Genomic DNA, 13,849 nt, shown 5'->3' with positions numbered 1-13,849 from the left:
AGTTCTTGAGGCAAATTGGCCCACTGCTCCTTCAGAGCAAGGATAAAGCCTTGTCTGTTTTCTGGAGGGGAATTTTGAGCAGCAGTGCAGCTCCCTATTGCATTTCAAACATGTTCTATGGGGTTGAGATATGGGAAACCTGTTGGTCACTCGATTCAATTAATATCTTTCATTTACAGACGTGCAAGCTCGTGCTGTGGTGCGTAGATTATGTTTTGCTGTTATAACCAAAAATCTGTCTTCGTGCTCTGTAGTAGAGTGAGGGTGACCTATTAGCAAACATGTGGAGCACATTTCATTAGTTTGAAATGTGTTCCAGATTTGAAATGCGTTGCTCAGTGCCTGGATACAACACTATATGAGATTCCAAACTCTTGTAATAGCAGTAGCCTTCTTCAGGCTTTCCAATAATTTTTCCCCAAATGAAATCATCTCGTGATGTCTTTGAGATATTACAAGACATCCAAGTTTGCAACTTTATTCCTTTATGAAAAGAGCTTCCTTCAAACATAGTTTGCTTAGTGCTTCCTTTTGCCTTTTATCCTGTTGAGTGCTACCACATGATCCCTTTGTGTGGGATTCAAAAATTTGAATGTGTACCCACTTTCTACTTGAAATAATCAATAATACGCATTGCCACAAGGTGATTCATCTGAATTTGTGGTTGTAATCTTCAGAAATAGTGTTCATCCTTAAGTTTTTGACATCAATTTATTTTGATCTAATATTTAGCGGAAGCAAAGATGTTGCTTTGGAAATAAGTGAATGCAAATTTTTGGATACCAGTAGTTTGTTGGAGGGATAAAATAATACAAAAATTGTCCATATGGATTTGACCTTCAGCATTGTGGTAGAGAGAGAGAGAGAGAGAGAGAGATGTCTGATGACCATGATTTTGCATAGAAATGTGTCATTTGAAAGCAGGAGAGAGAGAGAGAGCGAGAGAAATAAGACTGCTGAGAAAGGAGATGGAAGGAATGAATTCTCATTTGAGGAGAGTGAATGAAGAAATTAGGAGGCTGAGAAGTTATTTAGTGCAAGAAGAACACGAGTAGGTGTGAAAGAAGGGCATGAAAAAGGCAAAGGAGAAAGAAAGGAAGAATGGGAGAGACAGAGGAACAGTGGAAATTGGAGAAAGTTGAGAGTGTGAAAGCAAGAAATAGAGTGATGAGAGGAAGGAGGTAAAGTAGGTGAGAAAGGGAGGAGACATTGGAAGTAGAAAGAGGCAAGGATGCCAGTAAGAGAAGGAATGAATGAATCTGTGGTGGATCATGTATGAAGATTTGATGATTCATGGTGTAGAGTGCCAGAGGAGTTCTGATGATAGTGTGTATGGCAGTGAAGAGAGGTAATGTAGAAGAGATGATAGTAGTGGTTGGTATAAATGACCTAAGAGGTAGCGTGAATCGTGTATTGCAAGATTTGAAGTTTATGTTTAGGAATTTGGTGTCGAGGCTAGCTGGTGAACGGACGTGCTATCGGAGAGCTCCTGAGAGATTTGTGATTTTTGTTGATTTATTGATGTTTTGGATTCAATGTAATGGACTTAAGTGTGTAATTTTGGTATATTATTGGGCTTTATTAGCGTGGTTAGTGTACTAAAGTGTTTTATAACATAATCTATGTCGGGAAGTCGCCACTAGATGAATTCGTAATGTGTAGTGTTCGTGCAAGCTCAGGATAAGATAAGTATCATTTTCAGTTATCGATACAAATTACTTAATATTGTGTAGTTTTGTTTTGTTTGCCTTGCGTATTTTAGTGCGTCTGTTTTTGGTGTGTTATAACGTATAATTTGACAAAACACGTTGCAAATAAGTATGGCACCTGTGCGAAGGAAAATGGTGGCCAGTAATGAAGGTTCGCCATCCTTATCAAAGAACGGTAGTATAAAAGAAATGAGTCAGTGTACTAGCTGTGAAATGTACGCTTTGCGGAGTGCGGTCAGATGATAATAAAGGATTGAATATGTGTAGAAAATGTAGGGAGAATGAGGAATTGAAGTGTATTTTGGATCGTGAGTGTGATATTTTTGTCAACCTTCAGAATGAAGGAAATAGGGATATGACAGGAAACGGCAAGGTTGTACATGAAAATTGTGAGAGTGTGAATGTAGAAAGGGTGAATGATAGTATAAATGGTTTCTCAGAGAATAAAAAAGATGAGATAGATGCATTGAGTGAGATCGCGTTGTTGAATAGTGCAATAGAAAGAGCAAAACAGCAGCTAGAGTGCATGAACAAAAGTAGACTGAATGAACCAACCAATAATAAAAGGTATGACAGGAAAAATAGACGTATGAATGTGAACATGAACAAAATGAAGGATAGAGTGCTGTATGGAGACTCGTTAGTATGAGGTGTGTTAGTAGAGGAGTTGACAAAATCGTACCAACCTGGTGCAACCATAAAGGACGTAACTGAGTCTATTAGAGAGCAAAAGGAAAGGGTGAAAGAAATGATTGTTGTGGCAGGTACGAATGATTTGAAAGGAGATAAAATGGAAATGATAGAAGACCTGAATGAATTGTTTGAGGTAGCAAAAGAAAAGAGTGAGAGAGTTAGAATGATTAGTCTTTTGCCACGGTATGACAGTGAAATGTTTAAAAAGAGGGCCATAATTGCGAATGACTTTATGCGTGGGTTATGTATGACGAGTGGTGTGGAATTTGTGGATGTGTGGAGTGAGTTTGATGGGCGAAAGGATATATATAAGATGGATGGCTTGCATTTGAATGGTTACGGTGTAAGAAGACTTGAAAAAGTGTTGCTGAATGTAGTGGATGTGCAAATTCAAGGAAACTAGATTTGTTAAGGGGGGGGGAGTAGTTATACAGTCCTTATGGAGGCAGTTGAAGGTAAGAATGAATATAAATGCCAGAGCAAATAAGGACAACAAATCTGAGTGGGATAGTTAATATAAGGCATCAAGGTAGGGTTGGGGCTAATGGGGGTCTTAAATTCATGTACACTAATACTAGGAGTATTAGGAACAAGAAGGAAGAATTTTTGGCCGTGGTTGGCACTTCCAGACCACAGGTTATAGGTATTAGTGAAACATGGCTGACTGTAGATGATATAACTAGTGGGATTGAATGTGATGGATATAGTGTGTTCAGGAATGATAGAGAGAATAAAATGGGGGGAGGAGTATTGTTGATGATAGCTGATGAGCTCCAGCCAAGGAGAATAGAAGTTGAATTGCAGGATAGAGAAAAGAGCACATTTGAGGCCATTTGGTGTGAGATTGTTGCTATCAGAACTAAATATACAATTGGGTGCTGCTATAGGCCAGCTGATGGAAAAGATGGTGGTGACAGTATGCACAAGCAAATAGAAGAAATGGGTGGAAGGAGGGTGATTATTATGGGAGATTTCAACTATGGTCGCATTGATTGGAGTGAGGAGAGGACACACGGAAGGAAGGAACTGGATTTTATGCGGTTATTAAGGGATAACTATCTGCGACAGCATGTACAGGAAAATACTAGGGGTCAGAGAGTGCTTGACCTAGTAATTACATCTGAGGATTTGGCTGTAACAAATATGACCACATTGCCACCAATCGGTGAGAGTGATCATAGGGTCTTAACTTGGGAGGTGGCTAAAGGTGTGGAATTTTCAATTAAGACAGGGTACATGTGGAATTATCGGGCTGGACAGTATGACAAGCTTAGGAGTTTGATTGGTTCAGTGCCATGGCATGTACAACTGCAAGGACTAGAAGTTGATAGTGCATGGGAAGTAGTTAAGAAGTGCTTGCATGAAGCAATGGCTGACTGTATACCTAGAGTCCGAATAATAAATCAAGTAGGGGTTAAATGGATGAATAACACCATTAAGCTTGAGCTGCAAAAAAAGAAACACCTATGGAGGGAATTTAAGGAGAAGGGTGACCGGCAGGCATATGAATGGTATAAAGCGCAGGCCAGAAGGGTGACGAGTGTGGTAAGAAAAGCAAAAAAGGATTACGAAAGAACATTGGCTGCAGGCTAAAGAGAATCCTAAACAGTTTTTTAGATATGTAGCAAGTAAAAGGAAAAATGTACATGGCAGATTGATTTTAAAGAATGCCGATGGTAGGGAGGTAACTGAATCAGTTGAGATAGTTGAGTTACTGTGTGAGCACTTTGCAAGAGTATATCATCCAGGTGGTGACATTGCAGAAACGAATAAACCAGTAGATTATACGGGAATTGTGGTTAATGAAGTGGAGGTGAGTAGTCTATTGCATAACCTCAATGTCAACACATCTGTGGGATTGGATGGTATACCAGCTCATGTTGTACGAGAAGCAGCTAAAGAATTGTCAGTACCCTTGACCATTTTGTTTAATTTGAGTCTCGGGTCTAGGTTAGTCCCGAGCGGGTGGAAAGAGGGGAAAATAGTTCCACTGCATAAAGGTGGTTCCAAGACTGCTGTTGTAAATTACCGACCGATTAGCATATCAGGAATCATTGTCAAGGTCTTAGAGAAATTAGTCAAGAATACAGGATTGGATAGATGAAAATGGGATATTGTATGGGGGATAACATGGTTTTGTGAAGGGTAGATCATGCCTCAGTAACTTGCTCACATTTTATAACACACTGACGGCTGAACTGGATAGGGGTAATGGGTTTACAATGATACTACTGGACCTTGCCAAGGCCTTTGATAGGATACCACATGGAACCCTAATCAGTAAACTGGAGCAGATGGGTATAGATATAGGGTTGGTGAGATGGATAGGAGGGTGGTTGAAGGAGAGATATCAAAGAGTGGTTTATTCAGGAGTGGAGTCTAAAAGACGTCTTGTGACTAGTGGAGTGCAACAGGGCTCTGTTCTTGAACCACTGCTTTTCAATTTGTTCATCAATGATATTGGAAAGGATCTGAGAGGAAGTGTTCACTTGTTTGCTGATGATGCAAAGTTGGGTAGAGCAATTGTGAGTGCACAGGATGTCAAAATTTTACAGGATGATTTGGATAGTTTGGAGGACTGGGCTAGGAAAAATGGATGTCAATTTAATGTGGGAAAGTGTAAGGTTATGCACTTTGGGGTGAAAAGAATAGCAGCAGTATATCACATTGGTGGAACCATACTCCAGGAGATTGATGAGGCCAGGGATTTGGGAGTGTTGGTGGATAGGGAGTTGAAGTTTAGGGGGCACATTGCAAAAGTAACTAAAACAGCTCACCAAATCACTTGGCTTCTGAAAAATACTTTAACATGCAGAGACGAACAAGTTGTTGTTCCTCTGTATCGAGCCTTGATAAGACCCCATCTGCACTTCTGTGCCCAGTTATGGGCACCAGGGTTTCTTCGTGATGGGGAGGAATTGGAGAGGGTCCAGAGACGAGTGACCAAGATGATAGCAGGTCTGTGGAATGAACCTTATAAGAATAGGTTGAAGATTTGTGGGTTGCAGAAATTGGACGATAGGCGAAGGAGGGGTGATATGATTGAGACATTCAAATTACTGAAGGGTTTTTATAAGATTGATCCAGAAGATATTTTTGAAAATATGACTGGTAGTGGGAGGACTAGGGGCCATGCATGGAAGCTGGGCAAGAGCGTGGTTGACAAGGGTGTTAGAGCTAGGTTCTTTACTTGGAGAGTGGTAAATGAGTGGAATAAGCTTCCAGAGTCTGTTGTGGGTGCTACGACCGTGAATGAGTTCAAGGCAAGGTATGATAGATACTGTGTGAATGTTGAATAGTTGTTCTTGACATGATGTTAGGGCCTCCCTCGATGAGTCTGTCGACTCCTTGCAGTTTCCCGGAACAATAATAATAATAATAATAATAATAGTGCAGCAGAAATATATCCGAGGAAAGATAGTGAACATATTGTTCCAGTGTGATAATGCACAATGGAGGAGAAAGCAGTGATAATGAATGAGGTAACAACAAGAATGTGTAGGAAGAGAGGGCTGTTATATATAGATGCCTGGAGTACATTTCAGGATAGAAGAGAGCTGTATGCAAGAGATAGATGGATTACATTTAAATGTAATCCATCTGTAATCCATAGAGAGACTGTTGTTTCCTATGCAAGTGAGCATGTCAGAGCAGGGAAACTAGAATTGCAAGGGTGGAATGTATTTTTCATGTACTAATGGCCCCTGTACCTTCAAATTCTTTCATCCATTGCATTGCTGCAAGCTGGTTTCTATGTTCTATGTTTCTAAGTATATGCTTAGAAACCAGCTTGCAGCAATGCAATGGATGAAAGAATTTGAATAAAGAAAGTTATCTACATAACTTCTCTTTATTTTGATACTTCCACATGCCTATTCATCCTTCAAGTCAGGACTACATGATTACTCCCAACAAGAGCCAAGTATCACATCTCAGTCACATTCAGATCCTCTGATGCTATGACTAATTCCAAAACTCTTGATCCTTGTGTTTCTTCCACCACATACTGCCTAAGACATTTGTCCCTCAAGAAATCCAAGGAAGCCTTATTGCTGCATGCTGTCTCCTTTGCCCAGTTTATATCGCTATAGTTGAATCCTCCCATAATGATCAGTCGCTATGTGCTTGCCAAGCTAATTTGCCTAAATATTTCCTGCTCATCACCATATACCCTGGTCTCTTCCAGTAAATATTAAATATCCAATAACAACAACAAAAAACCCTGGTCTGTTCCATTAAATATCTAATAATTCCACTAAATATGTTGTTGAATACACGTTTATCTCACACCATGTACTCTCAAAGCCATTAATATTATCTCCACTGTGATTCTCCACCCAGAGAGGGCACAAGACTTCACACCACATTTATCCTTCCTGTCCTGCTGAAATATGCTACTCCCTTCAATTGCTTTCCCTATTAGAACATCCTCCTCATTTAACCAATTTTCACTGATACTAACAACCTTTAGAGAGGTTGAGTCAATCAATGTCACAAACTCATTCCCTTTATTTCTAATGCTCCTAGTATTTGTATACAGAAAAACTAGTGCACTGCCAGTATTCTTATAGCTATTCTTACTCCTCTCATACTTCACCTGGCTCTATAATATAATGTACACCTTCTCAAACTGCTACCCCACATTAGGCCATCCCTGCTACATTCAACCTGTGCAATTCTAGTTTCCCTGCCCTGATACACTCACTTGTCCAGAAAATCACTGTCTCTCTACATCCCTCTGAATTCTAGTGTAATTCATCTCTTGCACATAACACTCTTCTATCCTCAAACATGCTCCATGTATCCACATATTCCAGACCTCTTTTCCTACACATTCTCGCAATCGTCTCATTCATTATTACTGCTCTTCCCTTCACTCTGCATTATCATACCTGGGAAACATGCTCACCACCTTTCCTTGGACACATTTCTGCTGTATTATCTCTAACATCAACTTCAAATCTCATGCTACATGATTCAGATTAATAATTCTTGCACATCCTGCAGTGTATAAAGTTCTCTATGCCTGCAGACTTGGACAGACATGTAGATCAGTTAACATTCATCTTGAAGAACACAACAATTATGTCTGCAATCATCTTTATGGCAAGTTGACCATAAAGATGATTGCAGACGTAAGTACCCAGAACATGGACTAGTAGACCATGTTCTGGGTACTTACTTCTTCACATAGGATTAAATGGTTAAATGGAAGAAGATATCAGTTTTACACAGAAGTTACTATTGGTCTGAAAGACTATTTTTTGAATCAACATCTGCTATGAAGCGCTCCACCAACCTTGACAAGTATGGTTGCAAGCAAAGGTTTCTGTGGGTAAGCAGTTCTGGAGGTAGTTTACAGTATTGAGACTACATATGTAAGTGTTATGGCGAACGAAACTTGTCCGTTTTTTTATTCTTTTATTTTTTATTGTTTAATAAACATGTGGTCTCAATACCGAAAACTATCTCCAGAAGTATGGTTGCATCCATTTGCCAGAGATCTGATACCTGATAGTCAGACTTATCCACAATAACTTTACAGTTAACTGCCATAAAAGGCACCTTGTTATATATCAGTTACAAATTAAATTATTTCTAATGTTTTAGTGTAGTGCCTGCATGCTTGTCACAGTTATAACTTGTGCTCAAATGCTGCTTGGTAGAAAACCACTGAAACAGTAAGTTCAATAAGTTAATATTTTTTCATCTCTTGGTGTTGTTTATACTGTGAAGCACTAACATTAATAATCAACAACACTCAAGCCTTGCAATACATATATCATAGACTTTGATTTATGCTTTTTACTCATAGATGCCATAGTGATGGAAGGTGAACCCAAAAAATGATCCAAATGGCCGTGTAACGGTTATTCTCCATATATGTCTCATATTATCCATATATGTCTCATTAATGAGAGATCAGGGGAGAACCAGAGGTCATCCCTGGAAACTGTATAAAGAGGGTGTGAGTAGGGGAGTGGGAAGCAGGTTTTTTTTCGTGCAGAGTTGTGAATGATTGGAATGACTTACCTGAGAGTGTAGTGTCTGCAAGGAGTTTGAGTGTGTTTAAGACACGGTATGTTGAGATGTGTGTGTGTGATAAAACAACCTCCCAGATGAGTCTTTGACTCCATGAGTTCTTGGGGTAATAATAATAACGATGAAATAAGTCTGGCAATATAAAACCACAATAGGCTATGGCGAACATAACGAACCTGCCTGCGCTTATACACGAATATTGCATTGTTCACGACTAATTGACTGTGGATGAACTTCTCTTGTATTTATATGAAAAAAGTATTGAGAACCTTTGAGATGTATCTGGAAGGCACTAGACAGCGCACTCGAATGAACTACTGCTTCAGCCATCTACCTGCGACATTAGTACTAGTACTTAAGTACCGCTTGAAACTGGTAGATAGCTGAAGAAACATGTCCATTTAATATTTATTTTTATACAAATTTTATGTAAAGTATCAAATGCACAGAGTTCCTTGTAAATCTGGAAAGCATCTTACAATTCTAAATACTGCAGTATAGCTTAGTGGCCCTCGGGCTTCATTGAAATTGTTTATTTATTTAGTCGCGCTTTAATGTTAAGTAGTTATTTTTTCAAAATGGCCAGCAGGCCATGGCAAAGAGACCTGTGCCCTACAGGCCGTGCGTTGAAGACCCCTGATTTAGATGATGCTAATTTATATTTGGTAATAGTTATTCTCTATGCAATAAATTAGAGTTACAATTTGTTCAACACATTTTCTTTGATTATTTTAATTTTTTGATTCGGAGGTGTAGATTGTTTTTGAATCCAAGCAGCATTGATCTTCTTTCCAGCCAACTCCTCATTCTATGCTATACCTGCAAACTGTCTCCCGAGCTTCTCATAATCACCAGCCTTGTAGTTCCACATATGCCCTTTCCTCACAGAGGTCCTCACACTGCTGGCAACCACCCAGGTAATCACTTCATGGTCACTCTCACTAACTGGAGGGTGATTTGACATGTCATACATTTTCTGATGAGATGATCAAGTTCAAGACTCTCAATCCTCTTGTGCCCTCTGTTACATACTGCCTGAGGTAGTTGTCCCTCAAAAACTTGAAAAACTTATTTTCTTTACTTCCATTTGCTATCTCATCATCCCAGTCTATATTTCCATAATTAAAATCACTCATAATGATCACCCTTTTTTTGTTTGTTTGGCTAATTTGATTATACATTTCATGGTCATTATCATCCACAATACCAGGTCTATAACAACATCCAACTAAGTATTTCATTCTGTTCACCTCTATCTCACACCATGCTGCCTTAAAACCACTGCCACTATTTCTCCCTCTTTCATCTCTAGCTTGTATGGATATAATTCTTTCTCTGTCATAAATAGCACTCCTCCTCCTCCATTTTTACCCTTTCTGCCTTCACAAAATACATCATGCCATTCTCTCTCTATTCCTGTTGGGATGTCATGCTCATCCAACCATGTCTCACTTATTCCAACAATTTCTGGGTGAATAGACTCAATTAATGCAACCATTTCATTTGCCTTGTTTCTTACACTTCTAGCTTTGTATTCAAACATAACATTCCTAGATATATAATAAGTTCCACTGATAATACTTATTTAATGTGACTTCTCCATACTTTCCTTGAGCAATTTCTTTTTCTCCTTATTCATTCCAGAACTTCTTCAAATCCAACTGTTTTTCCTACCATGGAGTCTGAATTCAAATTCAGAATCCATGGTCTGAATTTGAATTACATTTCTGCTAATATATTCACAATATTTGTTCTTAGCCTCATCTCGTCACTGTCATACCTTGACAACACACTAACTACCTTTCCTATTGCACTTTTATCTTCGATCCTCTCAACAATCTCCTGATACCCAATCTTACATTTTCCTTGTTCCCAGTGAAGTCATTTGTTCCTACTACTACTATCAACTCCTTTACTCACTTAGCCTCATATTCAATGCCTCAGTCACGCTATTCATTTTTCCCCCAGGAAAACAAACCTTGTTCATCTTCTCATTTACTACACCTCAAATAATCAAATCCCTATACAACACCACTTTCAGGTCTTTCATCTTCTTCACTCTTCCATACATATCTATAATTCTCTTCATTTCACTTCACATCCATTTCATCTCCTGCCTCATCTTCCCCAACTCAGCTTTCAAATCTTAAGTCATTTTTTTGCTATCATTCACCCTCTCAATTTTATTTCCAGTCATACACACTTGTTCGCTGTCAATGCTGCTCACCACCTTACCATTAATTGCACTCTGTTTTTCAGCTTCCACTACATTCATATTGCTTTCATCATTCTCACTATCATAAATTGTTAAGTTTAGCTGATCGTTTGTTTGCTTTTTCAAAACTTTTTTTACGAATATTTCGCTGCTCTTTTACAGTATCTTTTTTTGCTATCAGACAAGCACTCGTCCTTCTCGTGGCATTCTCACTGCTAGCACCGTTAGTTAATGATATGTTCCCGCCCATCAAGTCTGCATTCAGATCACACTTCACACATAGCCTCCTTCCATCTGCCTTAAATATCCATAATTTATCAACATAATCTGATGAATAAATATAGCACACCTCGCATTTCACAAAACGACTAAAATCAAAATTAAACTCTTGTAAAGACATAGCTGCTGCAATCTTTTCTTCTCTGGTTACTATACTCCTCTCTAAGCTAAACTATTTTGTAAACAAACTTAAACAAACAAATCCCCCCTACACACACGACAAACTGCAAATGTTCAACTTGCAACTCTTGCACATAAACACACACTTTTTTTACAATTTTTATATTTATATTTCAGTCTTCTAAGGCACTTCTTACTGTGTCGACCCACCTAGATCTTGCTCTTCCTCTGTTTGTTTTTTTACTGCCATTATGGCAAAAAAACATGTTCTGCTAACCTTTTCTCTTCATTTTGTTTAAGTGACTGGCGTCCCTTAAATGGGACAGGGGTGCGAAGAATCCCCGGGCTCAACATGATGCGCTCAGTAAAACTAGGAACCTGGAATGTCAGAACCTTGTATGAAGCAGGTAAGCCAAGAAATTAAAAGACTTGAAATTGGAATTTTAGGAATGAGTGAAGTTAGGTGGCCAGGATCAGGCAAAACTCAAGTCAATGACATGACAATGTATCACTCTGGAAGTTGTGAAAACAACCATCAAAGCAGAGTTGGAATAATAATAAACAAAGATATCAATAAGTCACTGTTGAGCTTCATCCCTTACTCAGATAGGATGATGTTATTAAAACTGAAAGGACAACCACTAGATGTTAATCTTATACAAGTCTATGCCCCTACTGCTGACAAGAGTGATACGGAGATTGAAGAATTTTATGATCAATTAAAAGAACTAATGAAAAACACAAAAAAGCATGATATTAACATAGTCATGGGTGATTTCAATGCTAAAGTTGGGAAAGGTAGAAGTGGAGATGTAGTTGGCGAACATGGACTGGGCACAAGAAATGAGAGAGGTGACTGTCTTTTTCAATTCTGCCAGGAAGAGGAGCTAATAATCACAAACACATGGTTTAAGCTACCACCTCGAAGATTGTATACTTGGCGATCACCACAGGATAACAATGGGAATATAGTCAGAAACCAAATTGATTACTTACTAATTAATCAATGATTTCGAAGTTCTATAAAGAGTACAAAAACCTATCCTAGTGCAGATATTGCTTCTGATCATAACCTACTGGTGGCAGAGTTACAACTTAGACTGAAAGCTATGCTTAAGAAACATCAACAAAAAAGGTTTGATTTGGGAAAATTAAAAAACACAGAGATAAGAAGCAAATTGAGTCAAGATCTGAATCAAGAGCTAGCACTTATCAAGAATGATGACATCATGAGGGTGATGAATCGTGGGACAAATTGAAATCTGTCTTCATAGAGAAATGTACCAATACCTTATGTCCTAATAGAGCAGTAAAAAAGAAAGATTGGATGACTGATGAAATTCTTTCTCTCATGGATCAACGCAGATCATATAAAAATCATAATCCAACAAAATATACAGAGGTTCAGAAAATTATTAAACACAAGATCAAAAAAGCAAAAGAAATCTGGATGAATGAAAAATGTAAAGAAATAGAAATTCTACAGGAAAAACATGACAATTTTAATCTACACAAAAAAGATGAAAGAGACCTCAGGTATATGTAAGAAAAAACAATTCTGTATCCTTCGAAACAAAAAGGGAGAAATTATATCCAAAAAGGATGACAAAATACAAGAATGAGTGAAATATATAGAAGAACTCTTTACTGATAACAGACAGAACCCAGAAAATACTTATGAACATATGGAAGGTCCACGCATTCTAAAATCAGAGGTAGAATGTGCATTAAACTCAGCTAAAAATGGTAAAGCCCTAGGACCAGATAGAATACCAGCAGAAATAGTAAAGTTATTAGAAGGTGACAACATTAACATATTAGTAAAGCTATTTAATAAGATCTACGATACAGGCATAATCCCTCAAGACTAGTTATAGTCGACCTTCATCATTATTATTATTATTATTATTCAGGCCTCCAAGGAGTCAAAAGACTCATCGAGGGAGGTCCTTCCTAAGACATAAAGTCTGTCAAGACTCATCGAGGGGAGGTCCCCCCCTGAGAAACACAAAGTCTATCATACCACTCTTTAAACTCACTGACCATTCTCGCTCCCACCACTCCATCAGGCAATGCATTCCACGGCTCAACCATCCTCCACACAAAGAAACTACCCCTTACCCTCTTGTTCACAGTTTCCTTTCGTAACTTCCAGGGATGGCCTCTTGTCATCACTCCTTCCCGCTGTTCAACCAAGCGAAAGAACTCCCCAGTGTCAACCCTGTAACCACCTCTCAACAGTTTAAAAGTCTCAATCATATCACCTCTCCTTCTTTTATCCACCAAACTCTGCAGTCCACATTCTCTCAGCCGATCCTCATAACTATCCTTGTACAGTCCTGAAACCATCTTTGTCATCCGTCTTTGTATCCTTTCCACAGTTAATTTATCCCCTTCAAATCATGGGGACCAAATCTGAGAACAATAGTCCAAGTGTGGTCTGATCAGAGACTTATACAACGGAATGATAACCATCTTATCTCTGCAGGTCAGTGTCCTTCTCATAATAGCAGCAATCCTCTGTGTTACCTTCACCACCTTTGCAATATGTCCCCTAAATTTCAGGTTTCTATCAATCATCAACCCCAGATCTCTTGTCTCCCCTACTTCCTCCAGTATAACTCCTCCCATAGAGTATGCAGCATCCCATCGATGTTTCCCAAACCTCAAGACCTTACATTTTGCTGCATTAAACTGAGACCCCCATTCATTTGCCCATCTATCTAGCTTATTTAAATCCTCTTGCAGGGCTACCACATCTGCACTATTACTAATAATCCTTCCCAGCTTC

The 13,849-nt window shown here is 38.7% G+C and overlaps 1 protein-coding gene across 3 annotated transcripts in view; it reads left to right on the top strand.

The window, feature by feature from the left end:
* Positions 1-13,849, top strand: part of nmdyn-D7 (nucleoside diphosphate kinase homolog 7) — a 273,428-nt gene that overhangs the window by 67,041 nt on the left and 192,538 nt on the right. The gene's annotated exons all lie outside the window — the stretch shown is intronic.

The sequence above is a fragment of the Typopeltis vanoorti genome, chromosome 24, assembly GCF_054136105.1.
Source record: "Typopeltis vanoorti isolate ZY-2024b chromosome 24, IOZ_Tvanoo_1.0, whole genome shotgun sequence".
NCBI lineage: Eukaryota > Metazoa > Arthropoda > Arachnida > Uropygi > Thelyphonidae > Typopeltis > Typopeltis vanoorti.
Note: the sequence above shows the minus strand (reverse complement) of the source record. Positions and strands in the feature narration are given on the sequence as shown.